The sequence below is a fragment of the Larus michahellis genome, chromosome 5 (genome assembly GCF_964199755.1).
Source record: "Larus michahellis chromosome 5, bLarMic1.1, whole genome shotgun sequence".
NCBI lineage: Eukaryota > Metazoa > Chordata > Aves > Charadriiformes > Laridae > Larus > Larus michahellis.
The window spans coordinates 18,591,305-18,616,243 of NC_133900.1; the positions used below are offsets into that span (position 1 = coordinate 18,591,305).

At 37.9% G+C, this 24,939-nt stretch overlaps 1 long non-coding RNA gene across 16 annotated transcripts in view; it reads right to left on the bottom strand.

The window, feature by feature from the left end:
• Positions 1 to 24,939, bottom strand: part of LOC141743924 (uncharacterized) — a 77,720-nt gene that overhangs the window by 44,478 nt on the left and 8,303 nt on the right. For 12 of the 16 annotated variants that reach the window (XR_012587254.1, XR_012587256.1, XR_012587262.1 and 9 more), the window contains 5 exons: positions 22,263 to 22,459; positions 21,086 to 21,240; positions 16,337 to 16,735; positions 13,238 to 13,401; positions 2,092 to 2,248 (listed from right to left, as the gene is read on the bottom strand). This is a non-coding gene — a long non-coding RNA (uncharacterized LOC141743924). Of the gene's footprint in view, positions 1 to 2,091; positions 2,249 to 7,062; positions 7,168 to 13,237; positions 13,402 to 16,336; positions 16,736 to 21,085; positions 21,241 to 22,262; positions 22,460 to 24,939 lie in introns of all 16 variants that reach the window. The other 4 variants (XR_012587255.1, XR_012587264.1, XR_012587261.1 and 1 more) reach the window with 4 other exon arrangements.

A 24,939-nucleotide genomic window follows, 5' to 3' on the forward strand; every position in this document is an offset into this window, starting at 1 on the left:
CCTGTGGGCAATCTACCTTGCAGAGAAGGAGCATAAATTAGCAGGCACTGGACACATCTGAAGCAGGTGCACCTCACCATTGCTAGGCCCAAGTGCATGCTGGGTTTCCTGCACCCTGCACACAGTGGGTCAAGACGTGGCTTGACGCTCCTCGATTTCCATGGAAAGGAAACCCAGGTGTGTATACAAGCAAACTGCAGTCTGTTCAATAAATCTTCTGAATTGGACCCTATTCACACCTACCTTTAAAATACCTAGTTTGAGGTGTACTGTAGATACAATCATACCTACAGAAGCTCCTTTATACTTTTTTTTCTTTTGGTAGTATTCACTTCCATTTTATAAACAAGAATTTGCTTTCTCTCTTTACAAGGTCCTTTTATTTTATTATCTTTCCCTCTACCCAAAAATGCAATAAAAAGAGCAAAAACACATAAACATGAGACACTTCATAATAATTTCTTTAAAGCCTAAATGTTTTAAGATCAGACAGGGAAGGATATGTATATTTTATGAAGCTTGCAAGCATCACATTTAGATACTCTCTGATCAAAATATGTTGTGCTTTATGCTGAGAATATTTGGGGTGGAGCATTTGCTATTATTTCAGATGTACACTTGAACTTTCCTACTTAAACTGAGATTTAAAGTTATCCGGTTCTCTAGTCCCATAGGCTTTTCTTATTTCAGTGATGAATAGTATTAGCTACCTTAAATCGGCTTACCAAACACCTAGGAATCATAACCTCAAATAGCAGCTCTCCACCTAAGATCTATTTTGATCAATTGGTGGGAAAAGCTTTGATTTTTGAGATCACTTGGTCACTGTGCAACATTTTCCTCCTAACTAAAGCAAGGAGCAAAAATAAATAATGATTATAAAGTAACTTTAGATAGAGGCAAACATTTGAAGAAAAACAAGTACAATGTATCCTGCAAATTCAAAGCGATACAATAGAAACTTAGTATTTTTACAAGCTCAGAAATATTTGTGAAACTGATTAGGTTAGAGTAATCAATAACAATTAGAATAAGTTTCTGCTGTTCCAGCAAAATATAAGCATGCCATTGCTCAGCTCCATATCAATGTACAACTACTACTGACACTATACCAAGAATACCAGAATACCAAGTTAATAAATTTTAAAAATTTTGAAAATAATTATTTTAAATTGCATTTTTTTCCCATCCCAATCAAGTAGCAATAAATTAAGAGATTTGTAGGAATTTCACAAAGTAATAGTAACATTTATTTGTGATGGCTTGCTTATTTGCAGCTAGTTCTTGAAAGTCTTGAAGTTTCAAAAGCTGCCTGTTAGGTTGTGCTGTTGAGATAAAATTGGGGGGGAGGGTTTATCCCTAATGTAGTAGATAATTTAGTTGCCTTTTGTTCCTGATGTTTTTTTCATCATCAAATTTAATTGCTGAGTCATATTTGTACTCAAAAAGCAGACTTAGCCAAACTCTTCCCTAATTTTTAAAGCCATCCCTTTTCTCTCATATAACAAATGTGGCATTGTGTACTTTTCCTACCTTTGTAAGAAAAAAAAAACAGGAAAGAACAGGACTGTATATGATGTTTTCCAAATCTGAATCTAAAAATTACTAAGAAAAATCAAGAAGAAACTGGAAAGACTGCAGAAATGCTGATTCATAAAGACAGATGATACTAGAATCAGAGTAGACAGACTAAGCAAGAAGTCAAAAGATAACCAAATAATCTCATTCACCTTTTCACATAAGCAGTCCTGCTGTAGACAATGGGGTAAGTTATACCAGAAAAATCTACGTAACATTTTAAAGTGTTGCAATCTTTTTAAGAATTATCACGAGAAGTGTTACCGTCTTCGCATAGACACATGTGTGAGGAATGTAAGTAAAATTCAAACCCAGTTGCTCTTAATAGAGACTCTGGAGGTGCATCTCCCCTCCCTCCCCCCATCCATTTCTTGACCTTCATTTGCCCTGAAAAACGTTCCATAATAATTTAGCTTGTTATGGAAGACGTTACTGACACACTTCAGCCTCTTTCACTGCCAAATGTTACAGATTTACAGTACACTGTAAAGATGAAAGTACACGCGTAATTACCTTATTTCTTCCTTTTGTAGATGACTTCTGAATTCTCAGCCCCTCTACACCCCACAAGTCAGTCTCCTGAAGGAAAAACCCAAGACAGGTCAAGCAGAAACTGCGCACAGGCAAAGGAGCGGGCACGTGGCTTCTGGTTCCCCTCTGGGTATTGAGCCTGGGAAGAGCAGAGAACTGCATGACGTTTCTTTTCTGAAATAAGTGGTGTTACCGGTTTGGCCAAGAGAAAATCTTTATGCTGGCTCTACTTGGGACCCTGTCCCATGTAGATAGCAAAGCCTTTCCATGCGATACCTTTTGGATTCTGTTTTGAATACTGTTTCATGATCATATGATAACCCGATCTTAAAGACATACATGCAGTGGTAATTAAATTTTTGGCCAGGGAGTCATTGAATTGATATCCAATACAAGTGAGATTATTCAATCGGATATATCAAGGTCTGGTCTAATTTCTTTATTTTCACACAATAGGATGCTCAGACAAGAACTCTCTGCACCTGCGTATGTATCGATATCTAGAATTGCACTCTATCAGCCGTATTCGTAACTGCCCTCACCTTTCAGAAAGGAGTTCTTTCAAAATGCTAACGGTATACACAGTTAGTAAGGATTGTCCTCTCTCTGTACACCCTGGAAGTAGTAAGGTCAGAGTCACCAGCTGGACTTTGCATTCTTGTGACAGAGGCAGACCGTCCTCTCTGACTCGCCCACACACCATGGAGAGGAAGCTGTCAAGGAGGTTCTTTTCTCTGTCTCTCATTTTCTACTACATTCTCGCTCACTGCTCCTGCATTAATGGCCTTGTTCAGTTCAACAAGATTTTTATGCATGTGTTTCGTTGTTGTTAAGTATTACACTATGATGAAGTAGCAAATCCTTTTTTTCAGGGGATGCGTTGAACGAATATCCTTCAGGGGATAAAAGCAGGTCAGCTATTTCAGTAGGCAGCATCTCCAGATGTAATTCCTCTATGAATTATATACACAGAAACTTGCAGACACTCTTAACTGAACTGGCATTTGTAAAAGAAGAGGCAGCAAACTGAAGAAGCTAATTTTCTACAGCAGAAATCCTACAATGAGTTGTATCTGTCTTGTACAGACCGACTTCATTTAACTCCCGAAAAAAGGTTTACTTTGATTTCAGCAGATTTGGTTACTTTGGTTTTGTAAGTCAGGTCATATATACTGTATTTAAAGAATTCTTTTCAGAGAATGGCAGAAGTAATAATTGGCAGGATGGTATAATTACGAACTGAGAAATTGTTCTGTATGATGTGAACTAAAAAAAGTGCCGCATTGCTCTAAATTAACGAAGGTCTCCTGTAATACAGGAAATAGTAAAACTAGAATCTCAAATAAATTAAACATGCCTTAGCAATCCCATAACAGATAAAATAAGTTTATTTCAGTTGCCAGAGAGATAAATATAGTGCACAATATCTGTATAAACAGACATATAATCCATAAAATTTACTAGTAGTTTAAACAGTCATTTTGTCAAACAAGAAAAGAGACAAGGAATGATAATTATGTCATCTGCGTATCTTTTTCGGGGCCAGGCTGCAGTGCCCACTGATAACAATCGGTATTTTGTGAACTTAGCTGTTTATCTTGGCTGAAGAGATAACAATCTAGTCCTCTGAAAGCAATCAGAAAGTTTTCATCAGACTTGAACAGTGATGTATAAGGAGTAATTCCGGAGGATATTATGTCCTGTGGGCACACTTTTCCCTTACAGTTTCTCAAATAGTTTATTTTCAGTCCCAGATTATTTGCTACTACTTTATACCAGCAATATTGCATTCTCCAGTCGGACTGTCTGATGAAGCAACAGAAGGGTAGAACTGCAGACTGCTCCAGCTACCTCCCATCCATATATTCAGGTATCAAACGCAATGAAAAAGCATTAGCACAATTTACAATTTTTTGACTCCTTCTAAAGCTAGTGATTCTTTGACCTACGCATGAAAAGGTCTGCCACAGAATTAATACCAAACCTGGAGAGGAGACACTGGAACTCAAGGAAGATGCGAACCCTGAGCCTACTATTACCCACATTTAGTTTGGGTGGTGAAGAGAAGCTTAGCTCAACTATGTCCTCCTAGATTTAAGGTAGTATTTTTAAGCATAACTGTTATTTTGCCATCCACGAATGCTACCCCAACTTAAGGGGTGGGGACAAAATTAGAAAAGAGTTGAAGGGGGAAAGTGGAGGAGAAAGGGAATCAAGCAACCAAAGGTTGTATATAATGTGAAGGTAAACACACTTTGTAAATAGTACCACTATGTCTATTAACTAGAGGTCAGACAGACAGTAGGCCAGATTTAGGAATGTATTGGTGAGATAGCAACTAGAACATCCTTGTGACTTTTTTTTTTTTTTTACTTTGACTGTGATTAGTAAAGCTTTTTTTATTTGTTTCTGTCAGTTTGTGTTAAATCATCGCTGAAGAAAAACCAAACAATCTGCTTTATTTGCTTCATAAATATAATTATAAACTTGCCAGAACCAGGTTAGCCACAAATTAACATGACAGCTACATTCACTTTCACATGGATTATTTATGAAGAAACTTCAACAGGGTAAAGCTACTGATAGGACCAGGTGTTGCTGTAGAAGCCAATAGAGTTGCTATAGTGACAGGCCACAAGAGTGGTCTAAAAGGTATGATAGATGACAAACATCTTGCAATTTGCAAGCCAGCAAAGTTTGGCGTTTAAGAAATATTGGTTACATCCGCAAATATATCTTCTCATATGAGAAAAGGCAGGTATACTGTATCAGGGTCCACATTAAGCTAATATACTCCCTTGGCGCTCTTATGCCTATACGCACTGTGTTGCTCTCAATGTCCACATACTAACTGAATTACTCCCTCCCTCCTTGCACATACAGATAGTATCTTCTTCCTTTCCTCTAAGCATTAGACTTAACAAATGTCCACAAGGTGATTCTCCTCAGTATCTCTGGAGTTTCCAATATATGCTATTTGTGGTGGCACTGGATTTTAAATATTTAAAATTCATTCACCTTTTTAGATCTCTGAGCTGCCATAGAAACTGGCAGCAGTTTTTCCAAATAAATAATACAACATAAACCTATTTTATCCATCAGTTAGTACTTCCAGACTAAACAACAACAAAAAAACCCAACAAAAAAAAAATCGAAAATCTCCATAATCATAGAAAAAGAGGAGGCCTACTAAAGCTGTTAGTAAAACCTGTTCAGAGCTGTCTTTACAATGCCAGAACTTTCCGTGTGGATAAATGTATCCGTTGATATTTACACACACTGTAAGGTTCTTTCTTTTTCCTTCTTGAATTGCAGGAGGTCAGAAACACCTTATGAATATACTTGACAAGGCTTAAGCCAAGAAGCAAGAATCACAAGGCTAAGAAATGAGAAGAAAAATAAAATAAAATAAAAAGCCCTGCACTTTTGCAAAAGCATAATATTGAAAGAACCAGCGGCTATTTAGGTGGTGTCAGTGACAAACTGGTACTAGCGTTCAGATCAACATATGCAACGCTACACCCCTCTGTACAGAAAGCATGAAGTCATGGTAAACTAGTCGAACAAGAAATTAATGTGACGAAAGCCACATTTTCAAACTGGTATTAGCTGCGATAGGGACACTTGAAGTGACACCATTGCAGTGCTGAGATGTATAATATATTTAAGGCTCAAATTAATCTTTTAAATTGCCTTCTGCATTTCTGTTCTAAGTCACTTGTGTTACTTCCACAATCCATTTTTTCCTTCTTACATCTTGTGATAGAAATACTAAACTAAACTTCAGTAGAAATCATAGAATCATAGAACAGTCCGGGTTGGAAGGGACCTTAAAGACCATCTAGTTCCATGGGCAGGGACACCTCCCACTAGACCAGGTTGCTCAAAGCCCCTCCAGCCTGGCCTTGAACACCTCCGGGGATGGGGCCTGAACAGCCTCCCTGGGCAACCTGTTCCAGCGCCTCACCACCCTCATAGTGAAAAATTTCTTCCTGATAGCTAATCTAAATCTACCTTCTTCCAGTTTGAGAAATGGTCACGATTTCCTTCTTTCTCCAAGGCTAGAAACTTCTGAACTTGTACACCCCTATCCATTGCTAGAAAGGGAAAATGAACAAGCACCAAGCATTGCAAATTTCAGCAGTTACCTTTCTTGATCAAAATAAATTATAGTTTGTTATTTCAGCACATGGTGTGGCCTGGCTATGTGAAAGAAAGCATTGACCAAAATGACTGCGTTTTAACAACTGGAAAAACAGCACACATGACATGAGTTTGCTGCAAGCTGCTGGAAGTTAAACCTTTCCACCTAAATGGTGTAGTACACACGGTTATGCAAGCATCCAATGCAGCTCCTAACTCATCATGTGTGCTAGCTCACCCAGTGACCAGGGCAGAACAGTATAACTGTTTTCAACATCTACTTCATGAAAAGTCATTTCATTCAACCAAAGTCATCTTTGTTGTGTTGAAAGCTGCATTGTATTAACGTAACTGCTTCACAAGCAGAGGGAGGAGGAAGACTCCCGCTGGCTGAACAGTGAGCAAGAAAAAGATTGGGGTTGTGCCCCCCATAATGCTGCGTGTTACACAATTAGCCAATTAATGACTGCTTCACTGCAGCCTAATTGCATGCTGGCAGCACGTAATGTATGGAGAGATGCACCCAACTCTCTCCTTAGGGGCCTTAGGGTCTTTAACCACGTGGCTGCCTCCACCATCATCACAACAGCTATTATCAAACAACTTGCCTCTCCATTGCCATCACCTACTTGTTCCACAGTGGTCAGAGCACGCATGCTTTCCTCAGCCTCTGATGATGCTTTCTTCCACCAAACTTCTTCTCAAAACCCCACAGCCCTGAACAGGGCATGTTAATCCACGTCCTTAAACAGCGTGTGCCTTACTGCCTATTTCTCCCTGTACAGCCCAGGTTGCTTTTGTGCCTTTTACCTGACTGTTGGTTTGTCCTCCATGCAGTGGTATCCATCACCTTGCTATATAATTCACTGTCATCAATGGCAAGCTGTCTTCTCCCCGAGAGCCGGCAGTGTCACACTGTGTTGTTCACCAGAGAAAAATCAACAGAAATCTCAAGATTACACCTCTGCTGACATATCAGTTGTGAAAGAGAAGTTTGCTACCTGGTGTGGGCTACTGACTGATGTCATCTTGCAGTACGTCAGTCTGATCCAGTCTGATTTTTACTTGTAAACTGGCCATCAGAAGTCAAAAGAAAAGAAATACAAGGATATCTCCACTCTAGCCATTGGCCATACACTGGGGGATGTGCTATGATGTACTATACTGCATTACATGGTGCAAGACTCAGTATATTTTAAAGGCTTATTAAAAAATTAAAAACGGGCTGCTTTCTATCTCAGTATCTCTCTTCCAACCACTGGAATATTCATGTTCTCTACTTTCCTCTCTAAATTCTGTTAATTTTATATGAGGCCTCACATAAAGCACTCAATGATCACATGAACAGAAAACTGCAAATTCTCCATTTTTCACTTCTCTATATCAATGGGGAAAAAAAAAGAAAGAAAAAACAACAGAAGAGAATTAACTGAAACAACAAAAAATGCTACAGTTTATGAAGACTGGAACAGTCTTCTAACCCAAGAAACTTGTGGCGTTGTGGTGCACTTTGCAAAGGCGAAGCACGTCAGAGGTCTGAATTCCAATGAGCCAACTAAAAAAAAACTATTAAGACCTAAGAAATCTTCTAGACTTCAGCGAAATCTGTCTTGAAAGACCTAGCATGTACAAGTCTTATGTCACTGCAGTACTTTAGTTTTGGGGGGGTTTTGTTGGTTTTTTATTTGTTTGTTTTTTAAAGACCAAATACAGACATGAAAAATATTTATCATCATAGGGGAAGGAAAATGGATTGTTAATGCTATATGAAAATGTTATTTACAGAGGCAAAACAAAATGCATTATAGGCAGAAAGCCAATGTTTTTTGACTTGCTTTGCAAATGTGAATATTCTCCAATCAAATGTATTTTAAGTAGGCTTGCTTTGATTAAAAAAAAAAAAAGAAAAAACACACAAACCAAAACAGCCCTTCCTCAATGAAAACACAATTTTTTTAGTTCCTCATAAGATCTTGTGGCTGGTAAAAATTAAGAGGAAGTGGAGATTGGATAACAGCAAAAAAATTAATTCATAACAAACATCTACCCCTTGTATTACATGAGAAGTTGAACATAATGCTAAACTTCTAAGTTTAGCATTAGAAGTTTAGTCTTGAATTCTCTACAATTTAAAGAAAGAACAGAATTTAAAAAAATACACTCTCATTCAACTCTAGATGGATTTTAGAATCGGAGTTGTTTTTTTTTTTTATGAAGATGCTAAAACACTCCTCTACTTAAGAAATACTCAGAGGGTTTATTTCAATATTTAATAACAAAAAAAGGTGAAACAAAAAGTTTTCTTCTGCACGGTACTGAATAATTTAGCTTTTTATTGATCTTTACAGGCTTATTTTCAATTGATTTTAAAATACAACTACTGAAATTACTTCTGTAGCTGCAGAAGACAAGAAGAAATAGGCACAGATGAGTCTTTAAAGAATACAAATGTAAAATACAGTGTCTGGATAACTTTAGGTAGATGTTCTTTGCCAGCCTCCTCCAGTACTCTCACTATTTTTCTTCTAATGTATAATAAAATTTTAATATGATGGTTTGCAAAAAACCCCAAACAGACTACATATAATTTCCATTCTTTTCAGATTCAGAAAAACATAACCATTGTAAAATCACAGTCCATTTACAGTATCACCACATCGTAATTCAGCTTTTTTTTTTTATCATTTCCTTGTGCGCCCTATGTGGCAAAATTATAACACTTATTGAATAGAACAGCTTTAAGACTTACAAAGGTATTTGCTATTATATCAAATGACTTCTCTCCCATTCAGAAATGTCCTAAAACCAGCTTATTTTACAGTGCTCATGCAAAGCACATACATTAGAATTTTAAAAGGAAGGCAGAAAAAAACCCCCACAAACAAATCCTTATTTCTAGACTTCCTTATGTGTCTTAGAGTAATTCTATCATTTAGCCTTTCAATTGTAAAGACTGTGGTTTAGTATACAATAAATTGTCATTGCAATGAATATTTATTCTTGTTCTGCTTGCAGAACAAGAAAGTAGATATAGTAGATAAATTAATCACTGCAAAACATTCACTGAATTCTGCAATTAGAGCTTTATCATTGAACAATGACATTCCCATAAATACTTTTACAAATCTTTATTTTTAGGTAGAGGAGCATTACCCACCTTGCATACTACATTCTTTACACACCAGGAGCTAAAAAGTAGCGAAATTAAGTACATAGTCCATAACTAGTAATTTTGGAACATTATAGATAATCATTCATAGGGACAGAGCCTAAATCTTTTGTACTACGTACAATAAATGTATGCACATGGCCTCTGTATGCCACCCTTTCTCGTGCTCTGCGAGACAGATGCCTGAAAAGAGAGTCTCTCTCTCCGAATGTGGAAAAGCAAAGACATCGCAAATACCTAATGAGGTTTCTCCTATTTCTGTGAAGATGATTCATACATGAACTGGACCAATAAAGAAACTGGTCGCAGACTTCTTTATGACCATCTCTTCTAAACATGTCCAGATCCAAGGAAGTGGAAAGTTTGCAGACACAGGCTGAATTCAAAGCAGCATTAGTTTTGGATTCATATGAATTTTGAACTGATTCCTTAAAGAGATTTCTTTCAAGTGCTTTTGTCCTTGGATCTTGGATAAAGTTTAGAAGCATATGGTGCCTTAATTCCAAGACATCCAAGCCTTGGGAAATCCAGTAACTGATTCATGATCATCTTTCTTCAGAAAAACAAAAAACAGTCACTGCAGATATTCTTTGAAAAAGCATTTTTCAAAGCGCAGCAATACTTCCGTGAAGAAATATGATAATTATTCAAATTAATTTTATACAGTAAGGAAAAACCCCACATATTTGAAAAAAATGGTGCCAATCAGAACGTGAAGATCAAGGGAAAAACATCCCTCCAAAAGCAGAAATCTTTTTGGGAAACAGCAGGAAAATACCGAAGCATTTCCATATATATTTGAAATACTTTCTGTATTGTCAAGAATCAGCTTACAGCAAAGAGGCTCCAAAGTGAATGCTACAGAATATCTGGCTGGAAAATACTGAAGTAAACTTGGACTATTCAAAGAAAATTTTGAAAGAAAAAAGCCCAATAAGAAGTTCAAAAGTGAACACAAGCTTGATGAAAAGTACAATTAAAATCTCATAGAATGAGACCTCCATAGTAATTCTTAAAAATAACTCAACTAAGCAAACTCACATGGTTCCTCACATAGCTGCTTTCAGAACACTGGATCATAATTTAAGATCAAACGATTCGAATACACTTGTTCAGATTACTCTTATTCATTGCTATTTGATGAGCTGGCAGTTTGTCCTGAGATATTAGGTTAATTTGCTAATTAATTTTCAAAGTTAAAGTAAGATGCGCTTTGCAAGAATGCATTTGTTCTACTAAAATGAAAGGACAAGAGAATCTTGGTATGTTTAATTCAGATCTCCCCATACCTGGCTATGAAATTATACCGAGTTTGACAAACTTTTTGGATCCAGAAGCATTACAAGTCTGATCCTCTAGCTTAAAAGAGGAAAACCCATTTCTTGACAGCTTCACTTACAGAAATCATAAAATTGCTTATATGTTGTTCCATATACAGCATTTGTTAACTTACTGGGAGTTTGTTGATGCCTATTTATATGGTTCTGTGTATGCCTATTTATGTGGGTGACGACCATTGTAGTTCAATAAGGATAGAAATGCTACAGAAGTGGTCAGAATAAAACTCCAGAGAGCTTTATGAACAGAATTTCAGTATGACAGACACAAAGGGCTTTACTCTGTAAGTAGGCAGTCATTGTTTCGCAAGTGGGAGCTAGAGACAAGTAGGAGCATGAGCAGTACTTGGCGGGGCACACTGCTCCCGGTACTAGTCCAACTTTAGCAATGTACGTGAATAGAGGTAAGGCAAGTAATATACTGAATCTTTACCAACTGTAACTCTCCGAGTGACAAAGACGAACCCAGAAATACAACTGGATTGGGAGGCTGGAATGTAGTGGAGGCAGCTATAAATGATATATCTCTGCTTAAGTGCATTTAGGAATAGGTTTACAGAAAGGCAAAAAGAATCTGAACAATGAAAAAGTTGGTTTATACTTATTAAATATAACTTCCCAGCCATGACTGCGCAAGTTCATAATTTATTCCACTGTGTTCTTTATCCTGACTTAATAAACAAAACACACATGGAACACATTTTCAGACTGCAATCAACCACGAAAAAAGACCTGAGCTTAAAAGATGGAAACAGTTAGACTTTTTCCAAATTCATGTGATAGTTTCGAGCCCTTATTATACCACTCTAGATCCAATATGCTAATCTAGTTTACAAGCAAATGCAACATATTTCAGGATCTTGATCTTCAAGATTTGTCTCTATGCTTATTTACTTGTTTTATTCTGGAGCAGTTTTATTGCATTAGGTTGAGCTTAGTTTCCTGACTTTTGTGGAACCTGGACAACTGGTATCAACCACAAACCATGGACTTCAATTAAAACTTGCGTAGTACACAAAGGTAAACAATGAGCACTTGGGGTTTAGGGCTTTTTCTTTCCCTTAAGACCAGGCCACTGCTTTCAAAAGTAGTGGATCAGATTATACAACCTCATTTATTATCTTTTTAGCCAATGACTTTTGTGCCAATTTATGACTTCAGAACTTTAACGATCAGCATTTGATGAGGTCATGCTTAGAAAAATCAAGTTACGAAAATTCAGCAAGAGGATAATCATTAACTGCCGATCTCAGGCTATCTCGAGACTTGAATTAATCGACTGATTATTTAAGAGAGTAAACACCTGCCTGAGTAATTATACCTAGTGTAGCAATACATGTAACCATATTCTATAGAGTATCATCATATGATTCATGCATGGAGTCTTCCTGGGCATTATCTTATAGAATATACTTCACATTCACAGACATTCATCTGAAGCCTGACAAGCTGGTGCTGTATTTTAATTTATGGGAATTATGGTTAAAGGTGATCTGAACAAACAGTTGAGAATCGAAGCAGTAATTAGTGGAAGCAAGGAAGTGTGTAACGATTAGGGATAAATAAAATAAAGTCATTTTCTGGTAGAGGGTGTCAGAAAGGTTCTCTGGGAGAATTTTAAATGAAATTGTTTTATGAAAATGCAGCATTATTATGTGGATTAATGATCCATTAATGTTTATCATTTATAATTATAATAAAGTTTACTACTTGAAGTTATGTAAAATAATATTGTATTTGATATATCACCATGAAGTTGTAGGATCAAACTATTTCAGTTAACTGTTCATATAAGCTGGGACACTAAGCTGCCTCATTACGTTGTAAAGTAACAGCCTTCAGGACTCATTTCTGCCTCTTCAGTTCCCTCCTATTCAACTATAATGCATGAGTACTGCATGAAGCATACTATCCTTAGGGTTTAAACCTCCTCTTATGGTCTTTTCGTTTTGAAAACATTATCTGAAGAGGATGCATCTTCACTTACCTACTTCTAAAGCTTCACCAGCACAGTAGCCCCAGCAATTATCTAGGTGAAGCTAAAGGGTCATTCAGGTGGGTCATACAGACGTTGGGACCCACATTCTCTGCATTTGCTAAGCGATTGGGATTACAGTGCCAGAAAAGACATTTAAAAACATACTGGACACAATCATCCCTTTCTCTCACGGAGGGACAACAAAGAAGTTGCTAAGCATAAAGAAAATAAATACCATTGCCACAGTGCCAATGCACTATCTACTTTCTCCAAGACACATTGCCAAAGCTTTATGGAGCCTTGGCAACAGCTGGGGAAGCAGCACGTGGATCAGGGGTGGCCTCTCCCAGAACCGTGTCTATCTTTTTTTTATTTATTTATTTTTAAAATGCACTTAGGTGTAACGATCACTTAATGACCAGCCCTGGACAATGCTGAATTTTCCTGGATCAGCCAGATGTGCTAGACCAGGATTAGAGAGAGACTGCTGTAGTAGCTCACCTTGATAGATGCAGAAGAAAATGGAGGTATCCAGTAAACAAATCACAAGATCTTCATTTGGGCACTTCTTGCAAAGAGGAGAAAATCCCATTGTTCACAGTTCTGTTGGGGTGACGCTGGCTACAGCAGCTGTTCCCATCCATCAAGGAAAGCAGCAGCAATACCTTAGGGACAAACGAAAGATTTTTGTAACAGTACTGTTGCCAGCTTTCACTCTTTTTTTCATATAGAACTGGCAAACACAAGATAAGCGATAGTCTGCACCTCCAAAACAGGATGTGGGATTTGAGAATGTATTGTGAGAAGTATAATTTTCTATAGGACAAGTGGCAACCCCATTTGAGATACAACTGTCATGATCTAACCCTTGAGTGAGTTCACATTTCCATTGCCCATGGTAATATAGTCTACACTGTGTTCAGGTGTATATTTTACAGCAGTAATTAATACTTTTGATTATTTTACTTGAATGGTTCCTGTAGTCTTCAAAGAAACTAAAGCCAATGAAATGGTTTAATTCAGTGAACTGAATTTAACCTGATCCCATCCAAGTGACATTGACTGTAGATGATTTGTAACTACTCTGGGAAAAAATTAGACATAATTTGCATATGAAAAGAAAAATCTGAGATGCTTCCAAAGTTCAGAAACTGGATTTGGTTCATAGAATTTTTGAAGCAAGAAAAGACCATCTAATCTGACCTGTTGTGTAACTAACACAAGGCATGTTCTGCATACAGATCCTTTTTCTGATTCAACCAGCTGGTATTCAGACATGCCTTTAGAAATGTAAATGTTAACTATTTTGAATTCCTAAGTCTGAAAAATGTGTCTAAAATTTTCAAAAGGAATATAATTTCTAGGAGATACTGGCATTACTATTTCTTGTCTTGGATAGAAATCCTGCAAGATCAAATTCTGGCAATTTTGTCTGCTTTTCTGTCACAGGCTACAGATATATCAGTTGTGCAGACAAAAAAAAATACTACAAATTCTTTCAAATGTTTCTAGACATCATAATTCCTGCAAATTCTTTCATACTGCATCTGACAGGGAAACTACCTTCTAAAATGAAAATCTACTACTTGAGTGCTCCTAAAATAATTTAGTTCATAACGTATTTACGGCTCTCATTCAGGCCCCTCAGTCTGACAATGCCACATCTTGATGTCCAATGTTACATGATAACAACTTCATATTATTTAGCTTTCTATCTTTGCACCATTTGCAGACTGCTTCCTCGAACAAATAGCCTTTTTCAAATCTGATGCAATTTCACTGTCATCATATTTTAGACATTAGCCTTACACATTCTCCAGGAATGGGATGCCTAACCATAAGAAAAAGAAGATACATATGAATTGCTACTGGTGAGACACAGATTTTTGTTTGCAACTGCATCTGGTTTTGTCTTCTCATTGCCACAAGCCTCACTGCTTTCCTCCTATCACTTTCATTCCCCTGTACCTTTTCCTCTAAACTGGCAGTTTCTGCTTGCAAGTGTAGAGTTTTGTTTCCCCTCAGGCCAACAGCAACAAAAAGGCAAAACCAAAAGCCTGTAAAATATCCTCGCTCTTGCTTCTGTAGTAATAAGTCACAGCCCACCTTGTACAAGGTAACAATTATCTCTCTTCCAATATCTCATCTTTCACATATTTATAAAGGAATGTATTTCAGGTCTGAGAAACTTTCTGGATACAACCAGCAGCACTGCTATGCAATAATCCCCTAAATACCACAGCCATAGCACCATTTTAGCTGCTTTGAAGCCAATCAATGGACATGCCCAATAGCACAGTTTCCCTAGGGAAAGGATTGTCACCGATGAGCAGGAATATTGGTGTGATGCCATGTCCTGTTCTTCTGGGCCTCTACTGCAAAGAACATAATCGGGGAAAAAAGGACAGATCTGTGATGTCCCTAAGTTCCAGTAACTCCTATTTGCCAATAAGCACCACTAGGGCAATAAGCTTTAATTTTCTCTAATTCATGAAGCAAATCAGACTGGCCAATGGCCAATTTTAGAACAAGAGGAGTGTGACAGTAGCTCAAAGCCAGCTGACTCCAGCACAGTACATTGTGCTGTGCTAAACCTGCACTGTGCTAAATCAGAAGCCTTGGTCTGAAGTTATGAAAGTGAATCAATTCTCTTAAAATTTCCTATGAAGACACAGTAGATAGGAAAAAAATATTCCTCGGTATAAACAAAACAGACACCCCCCCAGCTGTATTAGAAGACTAAATGCAACCAATAGATTTTAACTGTTTGAAATTCTATTATATCACATTATCTTATATGTTCAGTGCTTCTGGCTTTTAGGCAATATTTGTCTATGGTTTTACAAGGTTAGGCATAAAAGGATGCTGAACTTAATTCTGATTCACTGTGGGAAGTCTTGCTAAAAGATGAGTGGGGTGAGAAACAATTGACTTATTACAGAGCTTGAAAGAGGGAAAATGAAGGAAAGCTCGAAGTTATTATTAGGTTGCCAAAGTTTGGGACTCACCAGTGTCTACGGGCAATCTATCATAATCCAATTTAAATCCAATTCATATCAATTTGAAGTTATTTCTTCCTCATATAAAACAAAATCAATGGCATCTTGAACTAAATTAATAAAAGTGCTCATACAGGAAGTTGCATAATTTTAAGCAAACTCTAAAAATGGTATTAACAGAAGCAATGCAGCTCATGTGAAAGTGAGTGATAAGATCGTATGCTGATGAACAGCAATAACAGACACTGTATAGACGGAGACTTATTTGATCAGTTTGCATTCAATCTGTTCTATTTTTGGATATGTGGTAGAGGACCTAAATGCTATCCCTGTTCTTTGAACTAATTTTGCAAAACTCATTGACATTGATAAGGACAGCAGTAGGCCCTTGCTATTGATTGCTTCTGCCTATACATGTCCACAGGCAGGCTCCCAGTAACCTAATGGGAACCTGGTTTCTAAGAATAACTGGCTAAATAATGGATGAACTGTGACACACACCCACCTTGTGTTTATTCACAGTGAAACCTCTGAAATTTCATCTGTAACTCAATTAGGCTGTTAAAATCTAATCGCATTAGGGCAAGCGAGTATTTCTTACTGAGCTTAATTCTTACGAAGGCTGTCAATCCAGTCCTCGCTCTCTTATTCTATGGTTCTGGACCTCCTCTTGTATCAAGGCTTGCAATTTCCAGGAAATCTTCACAGATGATGGAATGGTGTAGTACTGTCATCTCATTACCGAATTTTCATCCCAGATGGCTTGGCAGTAACACTCCTCCAGGTCCTGCTGTCAGATAGGAGCTTCATCTGAATTACCTCCATTCCAGGCTCCTGGACACCTTCCTGCCCTTCTTTCCTACGCATAATGTCTTCTCCAGACTTTTGTTCTCGCTATACTTCACCCTACTGAAGCATAATGGGGACAGCTGTCTTCACTATTAATGAGACAGGATGAACAGATGTGGGCGAAAGAGCCACTTGCTGTATGACTAGTAGCCTAAGTTCAGAACAGAGACACAGAAATTACAGTACGCTCCAATATGTGGTAGATGCTCACAGCAGTTACTTCACATGCCCTTAGGTCTTTGCGAGTAAATCTACATTAGAGTGCATCAAGCCAATTGTTCTCATTGCTGAGCATGAATTTCTTGGTGGTTTAATTAATTCACCCACAGCATGAGCACCACTGTGTTTGATGCACACTCGTTCTTGAAAAGCTTGGGCATATAATTACTACCATGAAACAAAGACTAATGGACTGGTAGAAACTGCAGACTAGAAACATGCAGGAAAACAGAAAAGCAGAATTTTAGTAAGACAGGCAAATCTAACTTGGACTCTTTCTGGCAGAAGCTGTCATCACAGAAAAAAGTATATATCGACATACACATATATATATATTTTTATCTTCACTCATTTTCCCTCCCCAAAGGCTTTGTGGATTGAAAAATGACTCTTCTTAGTTTTAAGTTTTACCTGGAGTTGTATTTTAAAATTATGCCTAGTCATATTTTTATTTGTTGGCTTAAGAACACTTGGGGCAGACTGAAAAAGGAAAATCATAGTTTTCATTTGCCTTTGTTCTTGAAAAGCTGGTTTATGTACCCTATGCAGCGAGATGAAAACCAAGAAAAGGAAAAATTAAATCACAGCAATAAAATATGTAGGCACTTCTCTGACTTGTCCAATAAATGTGCTATTCCAGATAAATGGGAATTCTGTTAGCATACTTCTTAAATACGAACGGCTTTTTCCCTCTTCTCTCTGAATTCTTCTATAGCAGGGTATAGCCCTCCAGCTAGCTCTCATGGCATAGCTGCAAGCCTTTTGCTTCTGTGAATTTCAGGCTTTCCTGAAATCAGGCCGCAGGAATGCAAGTTCTTCTCGTGATACTGATTTTCTTACTTTATTAATCTGATTACACTTCTAATTTATGGAACTAGCATGTTTTGACGTGTGCTTTTCTCATAGAAAGAGAAGGTTAATATAGCCCTGCTTTTGCAACAAAAAAGTCTATTCCTATACTTAGCAGGAAAGTTGCTGGTTTAAGCCAAACAGAGAATTACATACACTCATTAAAAGATTTTGTTCGAATCTTTAATGCAGAACAAAGCTACTACAAAAAGTTGAAAAAGTAAAATTAAACCTGAATTAGAGCACTATCAAGAAACTCAACCTTACGACAACTTGATAACAGTTTAAATTACAGCATTACGTCAGTCAAATCTCTGTATTTAGACTCAACAATAGAAAGCTGAAGAAAAAAAAAATTGCCACCTTTGATCTCAGATTCAGATTAAACACTTGCATGCTGTACGTCTTAAGCAAGGGGGTAATAACTAACAGCACAGGCAAAGGTATTGCTTGTTTATTCCATGACAACCTGAGGTTTTCCCCTTTGTACAGAAAAATATTTACTGAATCTATGACAAGCTGATTTCAGGCCAGCTACTGGGACCTCATCTGGAATGTACTAATTGGAAAGGAACGTGTATACAAGGGTCCCAAAACCGAGATGATTGCCTTGATCAGCAGGCTATGTAATTAGGGCTCTATTTCTGGGTTTTCATGATAATTTGGAACTTAGTGTTGCAGTGCTCTCTCCAATAAAGAACAAAAATAAATGTGGAAAATGCAATATTGTATTATATGTGGAATCCTTCTTTTCCAGCCAAATCTATCAACATTTGCTTTGCAGTTGCTAGCAAAATCTTTACTTCTCTTAAGAAACACTCTTGCTTCACTTTAAGAAAACAAGACAACGTTTTCACACTCAGCAATACCCTAAAGAAATCCAGGCATTCGTTGGAGAATGAAAAAAAAAAAAAGAGAACAGGCAGAAATAAACAAAAGGGGTCAAGCTATCATGAGGATTTGTAGGTACATCTCAGAGAACAAAATCTGTACAAATGGGAATAAACAAACCCTCCAGTGTGGCAGGTCCTTCCCAAAGGTTTGCCACCTCTGATTCACACCGACAAACTCGTATGGGTCTCTTCCCTGTGTTCAGCGCTACAGTAAAATCCCAAATAAATTTCCAATTTAAAGAAGAGTTAGTGTCAGCTGCCAATCAACACAAGTTCTGCTTTACTATCTATCCAATTTATTGCTCTAAGAAGAGCCCCAGCTGTAGTTTGCCTGCTCACTTTATTTTGTATTTTTCTTACGCTGTTGCAGCTTGGTTTTACACACTTCCTTACAATCCTCGATAAAGCTGTTGCAGTCTGTTCATGTTCAAATCCTGTGCATTACACATGCAATACAGTGGTTTCTCTTGGTGTTCCCGAGCTATTCATTATTGTCATCATTTCAGCATACTGTGCTGTTACTGCAGGCTGCCAACTATTGTTTTTCATGTGCATAGATTTTATGCCTAAAGAAAGACACCTACTATTGTTATTTAATAAAATGACTATAATAATACTACCTTACGTTTATATAAATCCCCTTTCATCCACGAGTCTTAAAATACTCCATGAAAATTTTCTTCCTTGGATATAATGCTATGGATTGTTGACCTGCCACTGAAAAAACAGCTCCTTTTAACATGCAACATATCTGCTTAACGGCACAAAGCAGCACTGCACCATTTTGTACATGCCTTTATGACTACATCAGCTACAGAAGACGGTATCACAAGCATCCCAGCACAGAAGCACAGCTGGGCAACGTTAGAAGCTATCAGTACGGACCAATTTGCTGCTCCCATGGCCACTGCTACCAAGAAGACAGAGCCACAGGTCTGCTGGCCCAAAAAAAGTAGATTTAAGGGGAAGTCTGAGGCACTGCTTGTAAAAATGGATGAAAGGGACTCAACAATAAAGAGAGCAGTGTCTAAGCTGCTAAGGTGCATTTTTAATCATGATTATATCCAAACACCTAAACCCTCAAACAAGAAATGCACAGAGCTTGAATTTAAAGATCCATGGAAGAAGCAGGTGAGCTGCTTAGCATAAATGCAAACTAAAACCACTCTTCTTGTCTCTCTAGCTCACAACTGAAAGAAGGCCCTGACACTATGAGAACTTGTGCTCTACTCACCTCCATGGCTAAACTAACGAAATGGTTTACAGTAAGGTTGTTCATTTACCAGATTCATCCCTTTGGAGTGCTTTGATTTGGAGACTGAAACTCCATGACAGCACCAAGTACTAATATTTCTCATAAGTGCTGTAGTGAAGGCTTAAAAAGGAAGGGAGAAGAGATGGGATCACATTATTTCCACAAAAGATATTGAAACGCTATGCGGCAAAGCCTACTTTGTCTATGCCCCTCATCACCTACACCTACATCAGCTAGGTCACTTGCAAGGGTCACTTGCACTGTGCCACACTATGACTTTGAAAATGCTGCTCACCTATGAAATAAATGTAGGGCTTCATAAGCTTAACCATAAAATTATTTAAATTTGGGATGCTTTCCACCCAAACTCCTTCTGTACCTAACAACAAGACAAAGAAGTATTTTTCTAAATACGTGCCCAACATAAACCCTTGAAGCTCTATATGCACATCAAGGACAGCACATGACCCTAAGTTTGTCTGAATCTGTTTCTGTTGAAAAAGGCTGTTATAGTATTGGCCCTGTTCTTATCTCTTGAAGACAGTAGCCCAAATTCTTTCCTGTTACACGAGTCCAATCTCACATTGATTTCAATGGGTTTCAGTGGAATAACTGAAAAGAGAATTTGGCCCGTAATCTCTGACTTTATCATATAACTAGTAAGTGCTTGGGTAAGATTAGATTAAAAGATAGCCCAGGGGGATAATTCAAGGTCTTGAGAACCTTTGCTGACACCAAAGTCTCCTGCCTTTAGGTAAAACACGAAACAAAGTGCCTTTAAAGCACTGTACTCTTCGAATGGGGGGAAACCCTTAACTAATATGCTAACTGATGTTTCTCTTCCTCCAACAATAAGATAAATAAGAGGGAATACTTACATTCTAGAAGAGAATTCAATTTTTCGTTTTCTTTCAAAAATTTGTATGTGGATATACTTGATTGTCTTAGGGAAGGGAATAGTTTCAGGTTTTTTTTAATCCTACATACAACATAGCTGGAAACAACAAGCACCTCAATGCACATTTATCTACAAAGATTTTCTTTTGGCTTCCTTTGAGTTTGTTGCCTAAATATATGCGTCTACTTTCTGTTGCAGGCTGCTCTGTGCTACAAGTTAATCGGTCTGTGAGCTAAGGGATTAGAATTTTTTGAAGCTTGAGTTGTTGAGTAGTAAAACACAAGGCAGACTCCTACAGCCCCGTGACCTTCAATACTCACAGCAACAAAAAGTTTAAATGCTCGTTGATGATTAAGAAGGTGGCTTATTAGCCTCTGCTCTACTCACCGATCTTCCTCCCTTGAACTGGACTCAGGCTTGGGAGTTAGCAAGAATCAATCCCCAAAAGCAGAAGTCACTGAGTAAAAAGGACTCGATTGGATTTCACAGCAATGTGGCTGCTTGCTGCTGGCTTTGTGGAGACAAGCACACCACTCTTAATGCTAAAAAAAACCCCACCACCAGAAAAGAAAAGAAAGTCAAGCACTTCTTCACTCTTTGAATTCTTTAGTCATACACTACCACTTTGTTTATATTACAAAACATTATGAGGCAAGAAAACAACTATGATTTCTGTCTAGCTTAGATGAGAAGACCAAGAAAGATCACGGCCGTATTTACAGATTTTAGAAAGATTTTCATCTTAATAGGTGCAGCAGATAATCTTATTCATGAAGTAAACAAAGAACGCCTTGCCCAAACAACCTTGAACCTCTGATGTAAAGGTAACTGAGAAATCAAATGCAAACAGTAATTTTCAAATCATTTTTCTAATAAAATTACACTTGAAGGCCAGAAGGAATAGGGAAGATACTAAGAGCACAGGATCAGTGAACCAAAACAAGTCCCAGGAGTAATGGGTAACTCACAGCCACTTTTGCAAGCTTTTGTGTATTTAGATTTTTATTCTAAATTATGCCTCTGGAAACAAAATCTAGCCCGGGTTTAGGTGCCTGCAGAAATATATGTTATGAAGAATGCCACTGGAAGCTTTAGGCTTGTAGATGCCCCAGCCCTGCTCTCTCGCCACCCTCTGGAGAAGGTACGGATCAGGGCCATGGTCCCCTGCTCCCTTTTTAGTTCACCTCAGGCCATATTGTCAGGCCTGATACACATTTAATTAGCAAACAGCTGTGGCTGTTAGAGATGCCACAGCCTGACTTGTTTGTTACTGCCCCTCTGCCAGAGGTTATCATCTTCTCAGGAGAATGTTTCAGAGCTGCTTTATAGTCGAGCACTTAAGTTAAAAGCCATTGTCACTGGCCGCTTGAGTTGAGTTTGCAGACTTTGCCTTCAAGGCAATGCCCTGACCCTGGCAGAAACGGCAGTGCCCCGGGCAATAACAACAGCTTTTAGTTCACCATAGACGCTACCTAGGCAAAAGCCTCTCAGCAACCTACAGCTCTGGTAGGCTTCATTACCATCCTTAAGTTACACCATCATAAACCGTAAAGAGATGTAATACCTGTCTGCGGCCCTCGCTGCTCTTGTCTCTTAACTCTTCCTTTCTTTCTTCTCCAAGCTTAGATCTGTATGGTCAAAATCAGTGATGGCTGTTAATATAGAGAAGGAACATTTCTGTGTCTTCTTTGCTGACTGGTTGAGCAGCATAATGAATCTACTTATTTTTCAATGGTGTGGTATGGACTCCAAAAGCTATTCCTAAAAACAATTTCAACAAAAATAAAATGATTCCAACTTAACCCCGTATGCAACATCAAACTTGCTGCACAATTACAGGCAACTACACTCTGCCAACACTGTTAAATTGAGGACCTCTCTTTTCCTGGCTCTGCTACTGCTGGACAGCTTCTGTTCCCACTGCTTTGCCTCCATCTGTGCTAACAACAGAATCCTTTTTGATTAAAATGTTGCTGTGTTGTATCGTGAAAGCTCACTTGAACTGAGCTCTTGCTTCACTTAGAAATATTTTTCCCCAATTTGGATGCAAGATATAAGCATTTGAGAGTTACACCTCCAGCCTGAGGTATTTCAATGAGGGTAAAAATAGATCTTTTAATTAATGTACAGTTTTTCAAGCAAGAAGAATCTTAAGCTCTGGAATAGGCTTTTCCTATTGTCTATATATATACGTTGGTTGGTTTTTTTAACAATGAGATAATTAACCAACACGTCTCAAAGAATGCCTGGAAAAAGCTCAAGATGGAAAACCCACAGCAGTGGATACACAGCAGTACTTTCTGAAATTGAAAGAAAAATTAGTGTTTCACTAAAGATCTGCTTAATTGAGACACAGAAGGAATGATAACTAGCTAAGTAGGAACCGAGGTCCTAAACACTGAAATGATTATATTTCATGAAGAAATTTCAGGACGCTTTGGTCTCCACACAAAACCTACCTCTTTTTTTTTTTTTAAGTTGTGAGAAATGTATAGCGTAAGTTTTGCTGTGTTCTCAGGGAGACTGACAATTGCATGGTCATTCAAGTTTCTAGTGAAAATACGCTAACTGCAAAGTCACATTTAGCTGTTTTACAGCAGGTAAGAAACATACCTCACAGCAAAGACCGTAAAGTCTGCTTCCCAATTAAAGGAGGAAGGACGAAAATGTAACAGATTAAAGTAGGGATTAATAAGGAAATTACCAGAGGAAATTAAGATAAATTAGTAATTAATTAGACTGTAATTAGGAGATAATTAAGTAAATTAAGGAATTTAGGATGTACATTATATGTTCTAGCTAAAACAATAGTTCTAGTTCAAAATCTGATGTCATTAAGCATTTTTGTAATTCTCAGTGACACATTTCAAGTTTTGAATTACGGAAGTTTGCATTTTCAGGTGGGCCTTCAGCCTAACCAGTATCTGTGTTTGAGAACAGTGGAATCAAAGAAGAGCTGGACGTGTTTCTTGGGAACTGTTCAAAATTTTGGGAATGGTGCAATTCCTGCATTGAAAAAAAGACTGGGTTTGAGTCCAGGGTTGAGGTCCCTTTAGTAAGTGGAACAAGAATCTGATATTTTGCATCAATCTTTCTGAAAGCAGAGAATACTAATGCAGGAGGTGGAGACAAACAGAAAACATCAGGATTCCGGACATCTTCAAATATCAGAACGCGTTCATGCCTGAATTGTATTTCAGGGACAGACTCAGACTAGTTCGTACTTTATCTAAGCTGCCCCTTGTATAGATACTTTCAGGTTACTTAACAGGCTGACATTAGGCAGGTTTCACAGGTATCGCAAGAACAGAAGTACTCTTCTCTCTCACTAACGTCCAAACATTTACTAATAAAAGAAGTAAGATCCTGTTTGTTTTCACGGGTCTCCAGAGTTCCAATGCCACTCAGCTCTAACATTTACTTGGAATATGCATTATTTAGGACTTTACAGTTCAACCCAGGTACAGCTAGAACAGGAATTACGTACAGTTCAGAGCTTGGGTGTCTAAGTTAACCACACTTTTACACCAAAGTTCTTACCCTTTTGCAAAATACAATGCTCTGTCCACGGAGGGGGAAAAGGTCTGTTTGTAACAACTCCACGGCGTTGTGCTTCAGCTATTACAAAGCAATCCATTTTCCAACACACTTAACCAGAAGTAAATTTAGGATTCAAATTATTACGCTGAAATTAGCCTATTATTCCCATCTGATATAAATTCTTCTTAGACTGTGAAGCTACAGAGCCAAAGCCTGATTAAAAATAAAAAATGAGCATACGCTACTTTCTCTATGACAAAATACCTCTCTCTTCAATGAGTTTAAACTTGCAATTATGTTTGAAGACTGATGTCAGATAACTGCTGAGCTTCTGTTCAGGCAGTGAGCACTACCTTTCTATTCACTAGGTACTGCATGGAGCCATAGGCCAGCATCATGAAAACTGTCTCAGTTGCTGATAAAGGGGACAAAGAAGTCTAAGGGATGTTTCTAGGAGGAATCATCCTTAGAAAGGAGCCCCCAACAGTTTTCATGAAAAAACAGAGGCAAATGTCTTCCTTCTGTTCTAGAACCTCTCTCTCTCTCTTTCATCAGAAGTCTAAAGTACGTCAGAACACATATGATATATAAATAATCTTTTGTCTAGGCGGTATTAATTACCTGGATGGAAAACGCACTTGCCAAGGAAATCTATATAGGAGCCATGGGAGTCAGCCACTAGAACACGATCATCCTCTAAA